At 36.6% G+C, this 13450-nt stretch overlaps 1 pseudogene; it reads right to left on the bottom strand.

Annotated features, from left to right (window-relative positions):
* Positions 1–2119: 2119 nt before the first annotated feature.
* Positions 2120–12406, bottom strand: LOC137744456 (UPF0481 protein At3g47200-like; annotated as a pseudogene).
* Positions 12407–13450: the final 1044 nt, after the last annotated feature.

Here is a 13450-nt window from a genome sequence, read left to right as displayed (position 1 = left end):
AAATACATTAATTAATATAAATATATAATTGTGCACCTTCGTCCTTACCTCGTCCGGCATAGCCTTCCCAAACTTCCATCGCATAGGACAATAGGTTTGAACGACTTGACCAAGGTCGTGGGCCAATGCGCTATGCTGCTTCGCCATTGGTGCAACCCAATGCCGGTCGTCGTACCCGATCGTGATACATTTGTTGGTCATCTGGGTGACCTTTCACAGTGTTCAACTAGCGACAAGGTCCCTGTGTATTTTTGTTTAATGAAAAAAAAAAAAAGTCAAACAAACACTACAAATTATATCGAAATTTCGGCAGAACCTCTCCTAAAATTATAACATTTCCCAAACCTTGGACATTGTAACGAATAATATATGATATCCAACAACAATCACAATAGTTGAATAAGCCAAGTTTAGAACAAATGCACAATTGCAGTATGTAACAATTTTGATTGAACTTAATATATGTATCACAAAATTCACAAGGAAATAAAGGGAGTTATTTAACTTTACCTGGTTGTGACCCCAAGGCATCAGTAGTGGATGCCGATGTTGTGTTGGGCGTGTGGGGATGGCGGTGAGTACGCTTGGCGCTAACAGGTAGCACCACTGAAGAGGTCGATGATACCGGCGCCTGGGAGACCTGAGGACCAACCGAATCAACCGGATCAACCAGATTAACCGGCTTGGGGTCCATTTCAGTAGGAGTAGTGGCGGCTGAAGTAGGAGGAGGGGGAATCGAACAGGGTGCAGTCATCACTGCCTTATGACTTTTAATAAGATGCGACATCTACACACTTAGAAAAAAAATTTATTAAGTACACATAAATCAAGCAATTAAACCATATACCGTTAAAATTAACTAAATCTCTAAATCTGAAATCAAGCATAAAATCAGCTTAGCCTTACTAACAATTTTCGAATATCACAATCCTTACTATTTTGGGAAATGAATGGTATACAATTAAGTCACCAATACCATATATGCGTGAACAAAATCAGTAGTTTATCAACTCACAAAAACCTAGTTAATTCCTAACTTTTTCTAGAACCCTAATTCCTAAAATAAGCTTTTGTTTAATATACATTCACGATATTTTTAGCAACATCCTGACGGACATCCATCTTTTTTGTGCGACTAATGAACCCTAATTCCTAAAATTACAGAGTGGTAAAACTTCCCAGCAGCCATGGGTACCACTATCAACCCTAATTCCTAAAATTTTCTAGAACCCTAATTCCTAAAATTATTAATAACTAAAATTACAAATTCCTACAATTTTCTAGAATCCTAATTCCTAAAATTATTATTAGCTAAAATTACAAATTCTTAAAATTCTAGAACCCTAATTCCTAAAATTACTAAATCCTAAATTTATAAATTCGTAACCCTAATTTGAAATTAAGAAATAATCCTACAATTACTATTTCCTAGAACCCTAATTACAAGTACAAGACTAGAGTTAAGTAAATTGAAAAATTACCTCGGAGAGAGTGTCTTCCCGAGAGAGACAAAGAGAGCAAGAGGGTGAGAGGGTAAGAGGGCGATAAGGAGATAGGATGACAGACAATGAGTGAGAAAGAGGGTGATAGGGTGAGAGAGTGATAGAGATTGAGTGAGAGAGAGGGCTGTCAGATGGAGAGAGGGGAGAAAGGTTGAGTAAGAGAGTTAATTTGCAGTGTCGGGAAAAAGAGGAAGAAATAAGGGGAATAGGGTGTTTGTCAATTTTAAATCCCGACATTCTTGCGCGACGAAGAAGAGGGGTATTCGTCGCGCAACAAATTCAAAATTTCGTGAAATTTTTTGGGTGTATGCCCTAGAAATTGAGGCCACCCAATTTTCAAAGCCTTGAGAGATGAACAAGAGGGTATTCGTCACGCAAATGTTCCTTGTGCGACGAGTATATTCCCCTTCGTCGCTCAAGTCTCTGAAAATTAAATTTACTCGGATCAAATTTTATTTAATTTAAATTTATTCAAATAGAAGCAATTTATTTATAACATAAGATAAATAAATTACAAAAAATATCATTTAATGCGTTTTACAGAGCAAGTCACAAATAAGTTGCATTATTCTTCATCGAAACTGTAACAACTTTCATTATCGTTGTTATCATCATTTTCAGTCTCCCATTCCCTCCTCGTCGATAGGTACATCACTGCCGTCGTTCGAGCCCACTGCAACATCATATCCAAGAAGATTATCGAGGTTAATTGTAATTGACTAAATTGGTATTCCGATTGAAGCCATTCCTTGTATCTAAAATGGTTCTTGGATAAGATTTGTATCTTGGAGTGTTTCCTCATCATTCTCCATTGAAGATTCTAAACATTGATCAGCGACATTGTCTATGTCGTCATTAGTAGGGTCTTGTTCTGGTATAGCATACACATTCCTCTAATCCATCTTTTGAACAACTTTCCAACCTCTCTTGTCTTTAGGGTCATCTAGATACAAAATCTGTTTTGCCATGTTTGCCAAACTGTAAGGGTCACCTTCGTAACAAATTCTGTTAGTGTTCACAGATAGTAAGCCATGGTCGATTTTAACACTTCCCTGGCTATTTAGGTTTGTATCAAACCATCAACACTTAAACATGATCACTTGGCATCGGTCTTTGTAAAGCAATTGTACGACACTTGTTAGTTTGCCATAGAAATCAATGTCTATACTTTCGCCTCCATCTGGGACATGGACACCGCTGTTTTGTGTACACAACTTGTCATCTTGTGCAGCGCCCAAAAACTTGACGCCGTTAATGTGGCAACTCAAGAACAATTCAGTGAGAATTGGTCCGAACGCTAGGTTATATAACTCTTCACCATAAGTGGGAAAATTTGATGCTTTCAATTGATTAACCTAACATTATACAAAAACATACACCTGTTAGTTTGAGAAAATTAAATGGAAAATTTTATTTAAACCCATGTAACTTCTTTTTACACCCTACTTAAATTTTAAATGTTAATTGTCTTTTTTATCCTATTGCATAATTACTATTAAGTACAAAATAAAATTAATAATAAAACTCAAATTTATTAATAAACCCACACACTATAATTAAACTCTACCATCACTCCGTGTTTATCCTACGTTTATTCCAGCTAAAACCTAATAGCTCTTATGGAGAAAAACAAGTTTTTTTTATTGATGGATGATGATTTTGAACTTTTGAATCCTCCACGACTTGATTTATGAATTATTTGTTCATTTGATTTCAATTTTTTAGAGTTTAGAAAAAGAGTATTTGAGTTTCAATTTTTTTCATCAATCCCGGTCTACAACGATGCACGGACACGCCAAATAAGTGTCATAGTTGCTGCTCGATTCATGAATTTTTTGTAAATTGATCAACCCACTGCGCTCTAGTTGTTGCTCACTGTTGCACCGATGATGTTAAAAATCTGTAACCTCTCTGTAGTTTGGATTTTCCATCTTCGTTTTGGTCGAAGAGCTTTGGGCTCTCCGTTTAAAACTTAACAACCATCCACCGTCCAAACCCTAAGCTTTTAATCATGATGGATCCTAGGTTCTCTAGTAGGAATGATTACTTGACAAAATCATGCAATATATTAATGAGTAATGAAATTTTATAAATACTTGCTCAGGAGTACCATTTACGAGTTTCAGAATAAGCTCCATGCTTGTGTTCAGAGTTGGTTGTGAGAGATGATCAATCACCAATCCTGGATTTATTGTAACGATGTGGATTCCATTTTATTTTGCAAACTTCCAATAGCAGGTTCCTCCACCAAGGTCTTTGAAATCATACCAAAGCTGATGAGGGAAAAGTCTAAGTGAACACAACGAACATGCATTTAAAGCATAAAATATTTAACTTTTACACAACAAAAAATATATAAAGTTGGTAGAGATATTTATGAACAAGACTAGGAAAGAGATGAAAGTTAAGCTTTGGGACTAATGCTTGATTTTGGGTTTTTATTTTTTAAATGGGTGTAAAGAGAAATTTGCATGTTGAATTGGGTTTGTGAGGGTATTTAAGGTAGTAAATTTGGGTTTAAAGAGATATTAATAGTTTAGTTAAAAATCAAATGGGTACAAAGAGTAAGTTGGGTGTAGAGAGAGGTTACATGGGTTTAAATAAATATTCCCAAATTAAATACTACAATATATATGTCAAATACAAAACACTTATAACTTAAATATTTGAGAAACCAATATGGAAACAATTCACGGTGTTTCTTGGCATACAAATGTGATGGATGTTCTTGCTTCATCATCTCTTCATGCTCGTCTAGGTATTCCATTGTCTTGTCGCAATTGTTTAGTACGAACCAATGCACTACGTCCATGTCATTTTTGGAATACGACTCATTTCGTACAGGATCTCCAAAAGGTCATGCGCTTTGGTCAAAAATAGAAAGTTTCTCCTTTCTTACACCCCCCATCATTATTAAGCCGAGGACGATTGAAAATCATCTCCACATCTTTTAAATACATTCCACAAAATGTAAGCGACTCATATGACATCCAAGCCTTTATAGTTGATCATTCGGGCTTCGCCCTATTGCGTACACTTTTTCTCAACTCCCGAGAAGCCTGTCAAAATAAAACGATATGATACAAATTAGCAAGCGTCAATTAATGATGAATAAATAAATGATGAGGATTATATACCTTTCTATTGGATACATCCAGCGATAGTTGACAAGACCAGCAAGCAATGCCTTTTCCGGAAAGTGAACCATCACGTGAATCGTACTTGTGAAGAAAGCTGGAGGACATATCATCTCAAACTTGCATAGGACTTGGGCAATGTCATGGTGCAACTGATTTACGTTCATCTTTCGCAACATTCTTGACGTCAATTTGGAAAAAATCTAGACAACAACATGATTGGCTTCACCACATCTTCCGGCAATAGGTATCGAATACCCACAGGAAGTAGGCATTGCATAACCACATGGTAGTCATGGCTCTTTAGTCCAACAAATTTACCCCCGTCAACATTCACACAACGCGCCACATTAAAACCATACCCGTCGGGAAACTTTACAGATGATAAAAACTTTAAAAACTTTTTTTGTCATTCAGTTTCATGGAAAAAAAAATGAAAGATCCTTTATGGCTTTATCACTGTCCCTATCCATCCCTAAACCCTTCTGTATTCCCATTCGTTCAAAATCAAGATAAGTTTTGATCTTGTCCTTTGTCTTGCCCTCAATATCTAGAATGGTGCCCACCAATGTGTCAAATACATTTTTCTCAACATGCATAATGTCGAGGTTGTGTCTGAATTTTAGTTTCGACTAATACGGGAGCTAAAAAAACATAGACTTATGTGTCCAATTCATACGTGTAGAAGGTCTGGTCTTACTCACCCGAACGGAGCAAAATCCAAATGGTTAAGCTGTTTCAAAATCTGATCACCGAACCATTCTCTAGGTCTGAGGTGAGGCTTTGTTTTCCCGTCGAAATCTTTATCCTTTTCCCTCCACTCGTGGCCTCATGGAAACCATTTCCGATGACCAAGGTAACAAACTTTTCCGACGTGCCAACCAGATGTTACATCATCATTGCATACAAGGCATGCCATATAACCCCTAGTGCTCCACCTAGAAACCATTGCATATGTGGAAAAATCGTTCACAGTCCACATAATTGATGGCTGCAAAGTGAACATCTTTCCAGTACACTTATCATATGTGCGCACACCGTTTATCCATAAATTCTTCAGCTCATCAACCAACAGTCTTAAGAAAACATCGATTGACTTACCAAGATCCTTAATTATCAAAAAGTCATCATCATATTTTTTTTTTTCATGCATTTCCAAGAAGGCAAATTATATGGAAATACGAAAATCGGCCAACTGTTGTGGTGTTGGCAAGTCCCAATCCAACATTCCAGGGATTAGCAGCAAACTCAGAGAACATTCAATTGAACTCTTTCCATGCCTTCCAATTTGCAGGATGCCTCATCACATCGTCATCTACCCATTTTTCCTTATGCCATCTCATGTCGATGGTAGTATGCGTCGACATATACAATTGCTGCAACGTGGGTTTCAAAGGTAAATAACGCATGACTTTTTGTAAGATCTTAATCGTTCTATTCTGAGATGTTATTTTGAACCTCAACTCATTGCATACAGGGCATTTAGCCAATGCTTTATTCTCTTTATAGAATAAAATACAATTGTTTTTGCATGCGTGAATTTTTTCATAACCTAAACCGAGACCATTCAACACCTTTTGCGCGTTTCTATGGTCTTTCGGCAAACAATTGTCCTTTGGTAGCATTCTCTTGAAAAGCCCCAAAAAGTAATTGAAACATTAGTTCGGCATACGATACTTTATTTTATTGTGCATTAGTTCCACGATGGCCGTGAGAACTGAAAAGCCCTCGCACCCCGTGTATAACTCTTAGTTGGCATTTTTTAATAGTTGTTCATATTGTTCGAATTCTACATTGTCCATTGGTGTTGGCACGTCATCTTCCCTTTCTTGATTGGTGTTTGTCAATGCAAATGGAAAAGCATCATATAAAATATCCATGACTTGTTCATTAGAATCCACATTAGGTTCAACATTGCCCACTCTTGTGGTGTTTGAAGATGAAGCATTATCTAATTGTTCCGCATGATGGTTCCAAGTATTATAGGTCTCTACCATTCCATTCCTTATTAAATGAAATTGAACATTTTCAATTGTGTCCCTTAACGTGTTGTTACACCTCCTATAAGGACACGGGATTCTAGTTGTACATGAGTTGTGTGTACGTACAAATTCAATAAAATCCTCGATTCCATCCAAGTATTCGTCCGCGCATCTGTTCGGGTTCGGTATCCATGTTTTGTCCATACTGCCTACAACCACAATAACAGTACAACAATCACAACAACTTCGTCATGATATTGTCACCTTTTGCCACAAGTAAGGGCCTTATTCCATTTGGGAATGCAAAGTTATGTCACGTAATTTACAGCTACATCAGATTAGATTTCGACGTGGAGGAATTTCGGCAGCATCTCTGTACAAATCTTCAGATGGACGATGTAGATATGAAATACCTATGAGCCACCCGAAGAACGTACAAAGATGACACCGAAATCCCCACAACCGAAACCTAATCCTTGAACCATAAACTACGCACCATAACTTTGCATTCCCAAACTGTCCAAATAATGGGAGAATTCAAGAATCAATTGGACCACAGTCATGCTTTCACATCCATGTGCGAAATGCAACTAATCCTTGAACGGGAAGCTAAGTTTTACTATAAAAAAAAAACAAATATGAAGTTAATTACAATTAACTCCGTATATCACAACACATATTTGTACGTCACGTACAATTTAATAACATAATTAAAATATAATTGCACAACATAATATAAACATAACAACATAAATTCAACATAATTTAATTAATTTTATATTAAAAAAAACGAAGAAAATACATTTCAAATCGTTCTCCACCAATCACTATTCACACACAATATCCCTATAGACAACGAATTTCATGGCGTCAGTATGAATTGACATTAATACTTTTACCCTAAAAAAAACGCTTACCAGAAACATTGAGATAGCTCAATCAACCCAGAGAAGAAGATGAAGGGAGTATTAGATGACAATTTTTTTTTTCATTTTTTTTCCATTTTCTTTTTAACTAATGTAAATTTTTATTTTAATCTAAATAAAAAGATCAAACCTAATTAAGCATTACCAAAATAATCAATAAAACTAATTTATTAACCCAAATACATAGTATAACTAATGTAAATATTAATGGTCATCCATATAACATAAATTTATTAAATAAAATCAAACATAACGTCCAATTATATCTTATTTCATTAAAAAAAACAAATAAACTTCAATCCTCCTCTTCCGGGGCATCAGTAGGGGATCGAGAACTCCCTTATGCTTTAGAGTCCGCTCTGCACATCAAACTTCCACTGCCAGAAATGCATCTTGAAAAAGTCATCCAAGTACTTTCGCTACTTCTCATCGGTTTCATCAACATCCTAATGAACCTGTATTAATGCCAACAAAAATAGATTAGTAATTTAAAAAAATACTACTTTTTAACAAAAATAATAATACATTCTTTAATACAAATTGACCGACAACTCCCCCACCATGGACTTCTTCAACTCCTAAGGCACTATTTTCCAAGACTTAAATGGGAGCGTTTAAAGGCATTTGAGCGTTTTCAGTGAAACTTTGCGCGATAAATATTCGTCGCACAAACATTTGGCGGCAACAAATTTTTCCCGTTTTTTCTTGCTCAACGAACACATGTGTTCCTTGCACAAAGTATCCTTACGTGACAAATATTTTCATTGCATAAAGTTATTTTTTTTTGTATCTTGCCATTTTTTGCTCGACCAATCTATGTTTTCGTCGCACAAGTGCCACTTAGGCGACAAAATTTTTTTTGTTGCGCAAGCTTTTTTTCCACTAGTGGTTTTCAGGTACTTGTATACGGCATCACAGGGAAAGGGATCGAAAAAGGTTGCATGCCACACTGAATACTATTGAAGCCAAGTCCTAATAGAACGCCAATCAAAGCCAAGAAAGTCCAGGGACTACTGAAATAGTCATGAAAGAATTGACCCATCAATGTCTTCAATTTGCTTTTGTAGTGATCTAGTGATCTTCTATTTGTGCTTTAACATTGGAGAAAATTGCATCTTTAGGGACCAAGTCAATGGTTATCTCCTTAAAGAGTTGAGCCACTCTTCATCACTCCTAACAAAGTTTTGAAGTATGCCCCTTTTCCGTAAGTGCTTCACATCATCTGGATGACCAATGAGCAAATCGAGCAAGCCTATGCAAGAGGTGACCTTGAAGTTGTTTTGGAAATCATGACACATATTGTAGGCTATCATGTTTATGAACTTAGGCCCCATCGAGTCGTCAATTATTATTATAAGAAGATAAAGGAATCCACAACATAGAAACCGAGGCTTAAAATTTATGTCCCTCATTGAGTTTTTCTCACTAAGCCTAAAATGGATCTCGACTTCATGAAGTTGTTGTACTAATACGACGTGAATGGTGCATACTACTTCGGCTAGGTGGACATGCTACCATTCTTGTAAAAAAAAAAAGGTGAAGAAGTTGAGTACATCCTGGTTTTGTACTCGGGCTAGGTGGACGTCCTACCATTTTTGTCCAAAGAAGGCTAAGAAGATGAATTGGATCTTTTTCCTTGGCATGGCCCTTAACTAGTGGTTCCCCACCATGCATCTTGACAAAAACCTCAATTGAGGTACTCCATTGCTCATGTGTATTTCTCTTGTCGATCAGCAACTTGAGGAGTAAATAAGGGAGTTGATTCTCTAGCAAAAGCACGTCCTGTTTTGTAAATGCCACATGGTCTCTCTTGATCTTAATATCTTATGTTGATGTACCAAATCAACGAGGACTTTGGAACAACTTAAAGTGTTAAGTTTGTTACCTTTGCTAGGTTGCTCCAGTCGACTAGTGAGGATAATATGTAAGGAGATAGAGATAGGGAAGCAAACGTAAAATGTACGTGGTTCACCCTATGTCTAGCTACATCCACAAAGTAGAAGAGTTCTCATTAATATTGGAGGATTTACACAAACACATAAGTTTAAGCATAATTATCATTAGTGGGTTCTAATGACTAGTTTAAGTACAATAATGACATTAGGGATTCATTGTAAGAGAATGGTCTTCTTTTATAGTTGGAGAGTCTCCAGCTTTTGTCCGCGATCGATGTGGGACTCTATGAGCTTTATTCTGATTTTGATATGTGTCGTGCTGTGATTGGCCTCTTGGTTGGAAGAAAACTATTATGCTTCGGCAGGGGTGCCTCATCATGAACCTTTCAGTGGATCCTTGAAGCTATAAAGTTGACCGGTGCTTGGTAGTTTTGAGATTGGTCAAGTATGGTACAAACAATGCTCCTTTAAATTCCCGAGTGACGAAAGCTTCTCAGATGGAGACTTGAACTGACACTGATGACGTCGATGATGTGGGCACCTAGGATGCCCTAGAAGTAGCCTCAGTAAGGGGTGTAGACTTCCCAATCAATGGAGCACTCACGGCTGAAGTAGTAGGTGCTGATAATATGGAAGGCGCATTGGTCACACTCCAATGATGATTGATCAACTGCGACATCTATACACTTTTTGAACCATAAAAATATAACATTAGAAACTAATCCTTTCTTTCATTTGAAACTAATCAATTAGCAGCCAAAGTAATATCATATGCTTTCTTGCATTTTTTTCACATATATATAAAGCAACATTGCAAAGGTAGAAACAATACTAATTCAAAAGTAGTATTGTTTCTACCTTCGATGCACAGAAAAGTAAGAAATGTTATTAGCATGAAAAGTAATTAGATTCGAATGCAATCGCACAATCCTAAAATTCCTTCTTAAAAACCATTTGCAATGCATGGCTTTAAACGTCAACACCTCTCAACCACATATATCTACACCTACATGTCAAACCCTCTTAAGCGCCCCCCTTGATAGTTGAAGAAATGTTTAGGAATCAGTTGTTGTTCACTAGTAATGTTCGAAGCAATAAACATGAGAAAGCAAAGCACTAGTAATTTGGAGGGAAACAGAACTCAGAGAAGACCAAGTAATAATAAATTAGAGCAATTGAAAACATGAGAGGACTCCAGGATGTACCAAACTTTTGGATGGGAAAGTATTACTTTGCAAGAAAAATATCCTTGTGGTAAAGCACACACCCTATTTGCTCTAAATATGAGATGCCATGTGATAAAACGTAAGAAATGAGCCATTTCTCACTTAGACTCCAATAGATTGTAGAGAAGATATAGGAAACAAAGGCAATATACAGATTAATAGGTAAAATTAATAAAGATTAATTAAAAATTCAAGCCCAAAAAACTCTACCATGACCAAAAAAAGGCATAGCACGTAGGCAAAGGTACATATACAAAAATCTCATATGCAATTTGAAGAAAATACCTTCAAATTCTTTCTTCAATGATATTCGTATACAAAAATCCTGTACAAAACAAATTTAGTTGTTTTAGTTTGAATTCTCAATTCAAAGTTACATATACAAAATCAAATTGCTTACCGGATAGGGATAGATCGAGGAAAGGAGAGGAAATGGAGGAGAAAAGAGATGAAATATTTGAATGATGAATTTAAGAGCAAGGGAGGGATTGGAGAAGGTTTTGAAGATAGATGGGGGAGGGAGGTAGCTGCTACAACTGGGTTTGCAATTTTTGCCTCCCAAACTGCTTAGTGATGAGGAAAAAGTCGTTGACTTTGAACGATGACTATTGTACCTTCGTTAGGCAAAATAGTTTTGCGCAACGAAGACCTTTGTCCCACAAAACATTTTTGCGCAACAAAGGTGTACCTTCATCTCGCAATGTTGGGAAAAAAATGCAGTTGAGTCTTGGTTTGGCACTAAAAACTTGTGCAACACATATACCGTGTTGCGCAAGTAGTCTTTGTGCGACGGTGAAACAAAACATTGCGCAAGGGCCGTTTGCGCAATGCAGTCTATGTGTCGAGCAAGCTTTTGGCGCCAAACCAAGACTTTTACTGCTTTTTTTCCCAACATTGCCCGACAAAGGTACACCTTCATTGCCCTAAACTGTTTTGCGCAACGGCAATCTTCATCGTGCAAAGTCCAGTTGCGCAAAATGTCCTTGCGTGACGCTTAGTTGTCAACGTTGCGCAAAGTGACCTTGTGCAATGCAATTTGCTCCTTTGTGCAAGTATTTTTTTGTACTAGTGATATTATCCTCACTAGTCGACCGGAGCAACCAAACGAAGGTCACAAACTCGACACTTTACGTTGATCTAAAATCCTTGCTGATTTTCTGCATCAACATCTTCCAATTTTTTATATTTGTACATGAATTCCAACGTTGAACACCCATCAACGAACAACATCCACGCGAGGGCCTCGTCATCTAGTCCTTTGTTGCTTCTTCATCATAGCACTTCCTTAGCTCCTTAATCTTGTCCTTAACTTTTTCAGCGTTAGTAGTCTGGTCACTATCTTTGAGAAAGTGTGCTGTCAATTGAAGCTTGACTTTCTCTGTCTGCTCGTACTTTTGTTTACCATGGTGGTAAGTACCTAGTGCTACTACCCTTGGCTCATAGTACTTGTCGAAATTTTTGGGATCACGGAGCACGATGGGAACCCTTCGGATCTTTGGTTCGGCATTTTTCTTTTGAGCTTCTTCTGCCACTTACCAAATTTTTTTTAGTTTCTCCCTCCTACTGGTTCTTATTGCCTCCTCATGGACTGTAATCACTACCTCTGAAGTTTGCTTCGTGGTGGTGATTTCTGCGGGTTGGTCTTAGGTTCCTTTGCTTACTTTTCCACCTCCTCTTTCGTAACTTCTGTCCCGAACAGCTCCTTCATGAAACCTGCATGTTCATCTTTTTCGGACATTATTAAAGTGCTTGTCGAAACTAATTAACAAGGGAATTCGATATGGTTTTTTTTTTTAAGTGTTTTGACCTGAATGATCTGTGTCAGGCTATACAATAATTCTAGTTTTTGCATGCATTATATATACGTATAATATGGCACAACAGTGCATCATTGAGCTCCAAGAAATAGAAGCTTGATGATGTAGAAGAGATGTTAATTTGTGAAAGGACAGTAGTACAGATGCATGACTTTATCTGCATGTGGAGGTTGGTATATGTGGATTTATGTAGTAGAAGCTGTTGTCTCTATCAAGGAAAAGTAAAGGTCATGCTATTGCCTGTAGCATACTTTATTAAAGGAAAAATGCTAAGAGTACATACATATTTTTAGATCATATTTTGTAAATCACATTATGTAATCAGGGATGAAGCCAAAGATTTGTATCAATGGAGGCATCCCCAAACAATACAGCTACAATTAAAAAGCTAAAAAAATTACTAAACAAACACTTATATATTAATCTATAAAGTTTTTCATACAAAACACTTAGAATCATTGTTGGTGAAGTCAGTCATACTGATACTAAGAGAAATGATAAGGAGACTCTCCGCCACCTCATATTTTTTGCACAATGTTTAATAATGTTGGTGTTAGAGATTTCAATAATAAATATATAAATTATTATTATTATTATTATTATTATTATTATTATTATTATTATATAGACTTGGTGCTGCATTGTGCAGCATATGTATTTATAATAGGGAAAGGCTGCAGCGGTGCGCAGCAAGCCTACGGGCGGCAAGGTTGGATTTGATTCAACCTTTGTATATTTTGTTGGATGGTTACAATTTTTGGTTAAAGGACATGATGTTTACTTAAATTGTATGAGTAAAATTAAAAGATGTAATAAGTCAAATTTATTTTCTGAAAATTCTAAATAGAAGACATGTCTTTTGGGTCCAAACTATAAAGAAGGGTTGTATATTTTCAACTAAAGTGAAAGGACTCGATGAACGGGTGCTTTAATGCCTATAAATACCTATTGTGGCATAATGTTTC

Source organism: Pyrus communis, chromosome 9 (genome assembly GCF_963583255.1).
Source record: "Pyrus communis chromosome 9, drPyrComm1.1, whole genome shotgun sequence".
NCBI lineage: Eukaryota > Viridiplantae > Streptophyta > Magnoliopsida > Rosales > Rosaceae > Pyrus > Pyrus communis.
Note: the sequence above shows the minus strand (reverse complement) of the source record. Positions and strands in the feature narration are given on the sequence as shown.